This window comes from Chrysemys picta, chromosome 3 (genome assembly GCF_011386835.1).
Source record: "Chrysemys picta bellii isolate R12L10 chromosome 3, ASM1138683v2, whole genome shotgun sequence".
Taxonomy (NCBI): Eukaryota; Metazoa; Chordata; order Testudines; family Emydidae; genus Chrysemys; species Chrysemys picta.
Window position 1 is genome coordinate 7,687,660 of NC_088793.1, and position 9,062 is coordinate 7,696,721.

General features: G+C 50.0%; 1 long non-coding RNA gene across 1 annotated transcript; it reads left to right on the plus strand.

The window, feature by feature from the left end:
- The first annotated feature begins 2,911 nt into the window (after window positions 1-2,911).
- Window positions 2,912-8,576, plus strand: LOC135982140 (uncharacterized). The gene is made up of 2 exons (XR_010599327.1): window positions 2,912-3,373; window positions 5,452-8,576. It is a non-coding gene; the product is annotated as an uncharacterized LOC135982140 (long non-coding RNA).
- Window positions 8,577-9,062: the final 486 nt, after the last annotated feature.

The window sequence follows — 9,062 nt, forward strand, 5'->3', positions numbered from 1 at the left end:
GTTGGTTTGATTAAAACATTTTTATTACATACTGTCATCCTGACCTTATGTTTTAGGAGGGGTCAGTGAGTTCCTGTTATTCTTGGGAAATGTTTTTGTACCATTTTTGATATTGGAATGTTTTGGTACCACTGGGATGTGTTTGCATAAGTACTTTGCAACTAGCACGTCTTAGAAATTGGTATTTTTGCAATATTAGCCCTGTTGTTGCCAGATTCTGTGAGCGGGTCCTGCCTCACAGCAGGCCTCTGACACAAGGGCTTATATCTCAGGCTCTCTTCCTACTACAATCACCAGAGTCCATTAAAAATAGCGTCCAGTATATTACTACAGGTGTTTCTACTGGACTCCCTGGACTACTGGATCTGTATTGTTACTTGGTTGTGCTGTGTGCTGTTCTATTCTCCGTCACTCAGGAGAGCTGGGAGATCTTCAGCACTGACTCCGAGTCGTGGGAACTCCATCAGAGCTAAAGCTTTGAGGTTTAACTTCCTCCTGCTTTGTCATTCTTCATCTAGGTTCTTAGTCATGGCGCCCATCCCTGTTGTATCTGAGCCTCGGCCCAGGGATAGAGCAAAAATACAACTGACTGATAGACCTCGTCCAGGGGCCAGATCCTCAGCAGGTGTAAATCAGGGTATCCCTATTGACATCAGTGGAGCTACATCATTTTGCACCAATTGTGGATCTGGCCCTAGGTTTCCATTCCCCCAACGCAATGGTAGCTAAGCAGTATTTCGTCCCCTGCTCTTTCCTCCTTTGCTGCAGCTCTGGGAACACTACATCACATGCATTAAGTTCTGAAGGCAATGAGATTTGGGTCCTTCTAATCCCCTCCGGAGATGAGATCCGGGCCTTAGCCCTGTGGCCTGCGAAGCCCCGTCTCCTGTTCCCACCAGCTTCCCCCATGAAGGTGACAACTCCATCACTCCCAAGGAACTTAGCTGTCATGGGAGGTGGGACGCAGCCTAGGTATCTTGGGCCAATTCCATGGAGGGCCTGGAAGATGAACACTGAGACATTGACCTGCTTTCCCAGAGAGAGCCAGCTGGGGCATGCCTGCTTCTTCACTGAACTGAGTCCACAAATCCCTGTCAACAGCCCTCTGATAAAACACATGCAGAGAGTCATCACCACCCTGGGCTGGATTCGAACCAGGAACCTAGAGGGGAAGGGCTTGAGACTAAACCTGCTACTCATCTGGGCCCAACTTGGTTGGAGATGGGAAACTAGGACAGGGATCAAAGTCAGAGCCCCTCTGTCTTGGCTCTCTGGGAGCTGGAGGCCTGAGCCCCAGAAAACCTACAGAGGGCGTCTGGAGAAGACACCCACTGGGATTGGCCATCGCGGCCAAGGAAGTGGCCACCAGGAGCAGTACGATAGGTGAAGCCCCCAGCAATGCGGAGTCCAGGAATGAGGGGTGCCCTACAGTGATGACAGCCCTACCGGGGGATAATTAGGAATAACAGGATGACATTAAGCAAAAGCAAATTTAGGTTGATTATGAGGGAAAACATCCTCCCGGTGAAACGGCCTGAATGTGAAACACTCTCCCCAAGGGAAGGGGTGAGAGCCCCCTGGCTTGGGACACTTGCAGCAGGATGGGTGAAAGCGCTGCTACTGTGCGTAACTACTGCATGTAGCTCTTGCTGAAGCCTTAGGCATAACTAACAGTGTGAACCAAAGTAGGCCTGGCCTTGGCAGAAGAGCAACACACCACGTATTGGCTACCCAAGTGAGCACCTACCGGACCAGAGAAGATGGTACAAGAACACCCAGCGTTCTCGAGTAACTACCTAAACCAATTCCCAAGGGATGGCCCAGGAACACACCGGCCCCTCGTAAGATAAGGCTCGGAGAATGGAAAAGGATATTTTGTTTGAACTAGGAGGTATAAGGGTAATGAACAACAGCTGGAGTGTCACACAGAACTTGTTTGTATCAAGTTATAAGAAGGGCACCTTTGTATCAGCCCAGGGGACCGGACTCTGGTGTCCTGATTGAGTCTTTGCCTCGTCAAGGGCGTACATGTGGTGGTGTCCCTGTGACCCGCTGGCCAGGGCACTAACGCTGTGCTTTACTGACAATAAACCTGGCCGAGCACCTTCGCCACCGAACCGAGCCTGCGGTCTTTCATTACAAACAACATCGAGGCCTGCTGAATCGGCACGCCGCATCCCCTGCGAGGGCTGCTGACACGGGGCTCCAAGAACAGCAGTACTCAGCAGCCATAACAACTCTCCGCCGTGCTAACAACACTGCACTACCCCCCAGCAGGAGGAACCAGATGCGACCTAGGGGACCAGATCTCCCAACCTTTCTGTGCCCACAACTTTGTCCTCTTAGACACCAAAGGGCCGGTTTGACTGGTGTTATTCCCGCTAGTTATATGGACATATAAATGGCCTAACGTTGGTGCAACCTTGTGCCTGAAATTAACTGCACCCCCAGCCTTTCCACCACTGAGATCAATGCCTCTTTATTCTGACTCCTGATCCTCTAATGGGGCTGCCTCCCTTCTGCAGCTGCTAGTGTTGACGTCACTAGGCATCACCCTAGGTAACTCGGGAGGGTGGAAGGCCACTAAGTGTCAATGAAGCTTCCTGCACTAGGCCTAAGTGAACCAAACTCTATCCTTCCATGTTTAAACTCTAATCAACCTCAAAAGCCAGGTGCAATTGGAATATGTAAGCAACCAGTTATCTGTGTGCAACCCCCTGCTCAAGCAGTAATAATGAGGCCTGCATGTTTCTGGCTGAAGGGAAAAAGGACAAGATAACGGTTTAAAGAAGTTACTAACAAGCTAGGCTTATAGCTGCCAAGAATGACTTAACTATTACCAGGGATGGGAGGGGTAGAGGGAGGAATGGGGGGGGGGAGAAAAGGGAGGGCTAGAGGGGAAAGGGGAGGGTGAGGCTTAACTGCAAAATGTATAAAAGAAGAAAAACTGTTCCTGTTAATGTGCTTGATCTGAGACATGCCTGTCTCCTAGCACCGCTTTGGGATCCCAAATAAACTTTGTTTGCTTCTCCCCCTGGTGTGTTTATTGGCGCGAAGCACACCGGGCAACGGACCCGCTGTTGCTTTGCCTCGGGCATTCTGTGCTGGCAACAGTTTTGGCGCCCAACGTGGGGCTCGAGGCTGAAATTTAGTCTTGCCCGGACCCCTCTCGGAGGTCGACAGATTGCGGCGACGACCGACGCCCAGCGCGCACCGGTGACTTTACCGGGGGCCTCGGCGGAGACGTGGTTTGGTCGACCCCAGAGGGCACAACGGTGCAACGCGCTCGAGTAGTGGAGAAGCAGCTGCGGGCGACGGTGGGGAACCGGTCCCATGGATAGGGCGACGGTGCAGAACCGGACCCTTGGATAAGGTAGGAACAGTCCAGTGGGGACTTTATCTGTCTTGACCTGGGGACGCCCAGTGTCTACCTGTTATGACCTGGGGACGCCCAGTGTCTCCCTACGGGGCAGGGACAGAGTATGGCAGGCAGGGCAAGGTGTACACCCTTGGAATGCATTCTGGTGAATTGGAAAGTGTTTGGATCGGATCCGTTGATTAAAAGTAAACTGAAAAGGTTCTGTACAGTAGACTGGCCTCAATATCAGCTAGAGGACCAGGAAAGGTGGCCACCGGAAGGATCACTTAATTATAACACAATCCTTCAATTACTTCTGTTTTGTCAGCAAACGGGTAAATGGAATGAACTTATGTATGTACAGTTGTTTATGTTGCTAAGAGATAGGTTAGATATTTTGCAAAAGTGTAATTTGACTCCGACAGGTTCGGTAGTAGCTACTGTTAGTCCCCAGAACCCCCCCACAGCTGTAATGGCAGGTCCGGTGTCCCCTTCGGCTATCACACCCCCACCATATAAAGACAAGGTGTCTCAGCTCCCAGAGATTGCCCCCTCGGTGGAATTTTATCCGTTGATCACTGAGACCATGGTGTCCAGACATGGCTCAGATAGGAATCAGGCCACTACTATGCAGGTTTACACCCATGTGCCTTTTAACCCGGTGGACCTAGCAGCCTTTAAGGCACAGGCAGGGGAATTCTCTACGAACCCAAGCAAGTTTATCTCGGTCTTTGAAGGGTGCCTGGCTATCTGTAAGCCTGACTGGGATGATTGTAATGTCCTTATGCAGACCCTGCTGTCTGAGGTGGAGCATAATCAGGTTATGTCTAAAGAAAAGGAAAAGAGGCAAGCGAAAATGATGGTCGCAGCAGTACAGGCCGGTGGCAGGGGAAAATTCCAGGAAGGTGGAAGGGGCTGGGGAATGAGAGGACGTGGGCGCCCTGGCTCACAGGAAAGGCGTCTGGGTCGCAACCAGTGTGCCAGATGCCGGAAGGAGGGACATTGGAAAAATGAGTGCCCCGAAAGGGAAGGTACCCCTATGATGGCAGCGAAGGATCAAGAATAGGAGTGTCAGGGGAGACGGACTATCCTGCCCCCGGAACCCTGAGTAAAAATGCGGGTGGGAGATTCGGACATAGACTTTTTAATAGACTCTGGAGCTGCATGAACCGCCGTAAATCAACCCCTGCAGCTGCCTGTGTCAGAGTCCCTCACTGTGGTGGGTGCCACAGGGAAAGGAACCAAATGCCCAGTATATGCCCCAGCGGAATGTGCTTTGGGAAACAGAACTCTGTCTCACATACTGGTTTACCTCCCCGATTGTCCAACACTTCTACTAGGACGGGACCTGCTTTGTTGCTTAGGAGCCACCCTGCATTTCACCCAAGATGAAATAACCCTCACCTTACCTCCAGAGAATGTCTGGATAATGACCCTTGCAACTGAGCCCTCAGCCATGCAAGCCTCAGAGTGGAGCCAGTGGGAGGACAAAAGGAGGGTTAAAAAGCAGCTTTGCTGGACAGTGTTGGCCCAGGGATTTAAAAATTCCCCCACCCTTTTCGGCCAGGCCCTGGTCAGAGACTTGGAGGAGCAGGACAATGAGGACAGGGTCCTCCTCCTGCAATATGTGGATGACTTGTTAATTGCCGCTGTGGGTCTCATCCCTTGCCTTAAAGCCACTGTAAGCCTCCTGAACTTTGTTGGACTCCTCAGTAGTGGGTGTGCTCGTCCTGATTTGTTGCTCCAAAGCTCTGTATAGAAGTTATTTTACTGGAAGGGTGTATAGTGGCAATGTGTATGTGTTCATTGTTGGGAAAAGGTGTATGAGTGAAGAGTGGAAGTTTCCTTTCTAAGTTAAAAGAAGCCAAAAAGGAGAAAAAGAAAAAGAACAGAATGAGTTAACTGAGGGAAAAAAAATATAGCTAGCAAGCTCAGTCCAAAGATAAGATGCTGGCACCATCCAAGGACACTGCCCAGAGCTAAGACTTGGCTGACAGCCAAGAAAAGGGGGGCCTGAATGTGCCCAAGCAACTATGAGATCTGCAAAACACTGTCAGGCATTAATGAAATGTGTTAGGTTTCTTTTCTCACAGATAAAAGAAGTGCTACCCAAAGACCCTAGCAGCCCTGCCATTCATTGAAATAAGGAGACTGAGTCTACGTAAGGTCCATCAACGAAAAACTGCTTTGGCTCCACACTGGAAAGGCCCTTTCCAAGTCCTGTTAACCACCAACACCGCTGTGAAGTACCAAGGACTGCCCACCTGGACCCAGGCTTCTCACTGTAAAAAGACCCCTCCACCTCGGGAGGACTCTCCGACTTATGATAAGCCTATTTAAAGACAGGGTGATGTGCTAGTAACCTCTCCCCTGTATGATGCTGAACCACACTGTTTCAGGAAAAGAGAAGAAGGAACACTTGCTTCATTGAAACCACAAAGTCCAGGAATTCATGACTACAAAAGACATTAAGAACTGACCCTGGTGAAGAAACAAAGAATTATACGCTGGCAGGGAGGCTCTTACACCCCTGGCCTCCCAGGTACAGGCTGAATGTCTAGTCTGCCAAAAGAACAACCCTCGAGCTGGAGTGTCAGTGCCACCAGCCACTCTGGAACCTACCCCAGGCCCAGGGCTGGTTTGGCAAATAGACTTTACTGAGTTCCCCCGGACCCAAGGATTCAAATACCTTTTCATCTTGGTGGATCGATTCAGCGGATGGCCTGAAGCCTTCCCATGCCATAACAACACTGCCAAAACGGTGGCTCTGAAATTTGTCAAGGAGATCATTCCCCGCTTCGGCCTCCCCCAGTGAATGGAATCTGACAACGGAACACACTTCACATCCCAAGTTGTTCAGAAGATATCGGATGCCCTGCAAATCCCCTGGAAGCTCCACACTCCATGGCGACCGCAGGCCAGTGGAGTAGTGGAACGCACAAATCAGACACTTAAGCGGCACCTCTCAAAGGTCTGCAAAGAGGCTTCCCTTAAGTGGCCTGATGCCTTACCCCTTGTTTTGCTCCGCATTCGCGCTCTCCCAAAGGGCAGGTTAGGGCTCAGTCCCTTCGAGATTATGTTTGGAAGGGCATGGCCTATGAACGGTACACTGGTTCTGGCAGGGGAGTGGGAAATGGGGTGTGGCTTTTTATCTCAGTACATGTGCTCTCTGTCTGCTGTTCTCTGTTCTCTCCACAGGTATAGCAGAGATTTGCAGCCTCTCCCGCTGGATGCCCCTGTCCATTCCTTGCAGCCAGGCGATTCCGTTCTCGTTTGGACCTGGAAGGACAAGCCTCCCCAAAAGAAGTGGAAGGGACCCCACACCGTCCTGCTGGTCTCCCACACAGCAGCAAAGGTCCAGGGACACAAGAACTGGATTCAATCACTCCCGTCTGAAGGCAGTGCCCGCTCCTGAACGGTGGACCGTCCAGCCTACGGAAAAGGACTACCAGCCATGACCTGGGACTTAAACTGTTATTCAAAAAAACAATAAGATCTGCTGGGAATGGCCTGTGGTCTCTTTGGACAGTCGCAGCGCACTCCCCGTGAAAACTCTAAGCGTTGGTTGTGTTTACTCTCATAGGGCCGGCCTAACCTGGTGACTTGGTCCTTTTGTTTTTAATCTGCCTACTATTGGTAATTGATATTTTGTGGGTATTTGGGGAATTGTAATTGTTAGGCCCTAGGGTCACCTGCCCAGCATGAGTTCAGGTCCAGGGTCTGCCACAGTGGTACTCTTTGCCATAGGGACACTCCTTTCGTTACCTCCCGTTTCCCCCCAGGCACATGTGGGTTGGAAAGGGATCCCTACTAACTTGGAAACAAACACATATGAGTCCTTGAAGGTTTGCTTTGCCCAAGAGTTTAACCTCTCTAACTGCTGAGTATGCTCCCAAGTCCCGCACCATGCAGCAGGGTTACCCTGAAGGGTAGTTCCCCAAAATTGGTCAGATATCTGTTGGGGATGGTTCAGTAGGGGAAGAAATACCTCGGGTACCCCCTTGTCACAAAACTGTACCATTGAATCCCAGTATGCATTAAGGGACAACCCCTGGCGGCCCCAGGCAGCGTTAATCTTTGTATGCCACCTCAGAGCCCATTAAGGAAGGAGACAGGTTGGGTATAATCCTCCTCCCATCCCATGGGGTGGGACGACTAACCCAATTTTATCGCAGGCTCTCTGTGTTTCTCACCACATTCGCCAATGAAACCTTGGCCATAGAGAAGAGCCTTAACTCAGAGCTATACCAGCTCCGGTTGCTGTCCCTGAAAAACAGACAGGCCTTAAATTATGTTTTAGCCTCCCAGGGCGGGGGGTGTGCCTTTATTGGGAATGAATGTTGTACTTAGGTCCCGGAAAACTCACAGGACATTAACAAGCACATCCTGTTGGCCAAACAGGCTTTCAAGCAGTGGAAGGCCCAGGAAAGGAAACCCACAGTTTTCAATTCCCTTTGAAGTTGGTTGCCCAAGCTAGGAGGACTGGGGGGTGGCCTTGTGCGTCTCCTCCTCACTGGTGTGGTATTGTGCCTGGTCACCCTCCTCCTAATTGCTTGTTTTAAAATGCTCCTCCATAAGCTTTGTGCCCCCCGTTCCTCAAAAATCCCGGCATACCCTCTCATTGAAAACCCCAGCTTCATAGCACTTAATCATATCTTGTCCACAGAATATGAGAAAACTCAGCCAAAAGCTTGTTGAGTATTCTCAAAGGAGGGAGTTGTTGACGTCAATAGGCATCACCCTAGGTAACTCGGGAGGGTGGAAGGCCACTAAGTGTCAATGAAGCTTCCTGCACTAGGCCTAAGTGAACCAAACTCTATCCTTCCATGTTTAAACTCTAATCAACCTCAAAAGCCAGGTGCAATTGGAATATGTAAGCAACCAGTTATCTGTGTGCAACCCCCTGCTCAAGCAGTAATAATGAGGCCTGCATGTTTCTGGCTGAAGGGAAAAAGGACAAGATAACGGTTTAAAGAAGTTACTAACAAGCTAGGCTTATAGCTGCCAAGAATGACTTAACTATTACCAGGGATGGGAGGGGTAGAGGGAGGAATGGGGGGGGGGGGAGAAAGGGAGGGCTAGAGGGGAAAGGGGAGGGTGAGGCTTAACTGCAAAATGTATAAAAGAAGAAAAACTGTTCCTGTTAATGTGCTTGATCTGAGACGTGCCTGTCTCCTAGCACCGCTTTGGGATCCCAAATAAACTTTGTTTGCTTCTCCCCCTGGTGTGTTTATTGGCGCGAAGCACACCGGGCAACGGACCCGCTGTTGCTTTGCCTCGGGCATTCTGTGCTAGCAACACTAGTGTGAAACCTTACGATCCGCTCCAGATCTGTGAGGACACTGCAGAGATGCTTGAATCTTCAGTTTGCTGAAGCTGTTTTTCAAGTGTCCACAGTTTGGTCCCTTTAGCTGATACTGAGAATTCAAAGACCCAACTGCCCCCGTCCTTTCTAGCCAAGGAAAGTCATTTGGCATTTCTGCCACAGGAGGGTGTAACTGCCATTCTGTTACAACTTGTAAGTACTCTCACACTTATTATCAAACTGTCTGTACTCGGCTAGCTTGATTATCACTTCAAAAGTTTTTTTTCTCTTAATTAATTGGCCTCTCAGAGTTGGTAAGACAACTCCCACCTGTTTATGCTCTCTGTATGTGTGTATATATATCTCCTCAATATATGTTCCATTCTATATGCATCCGAA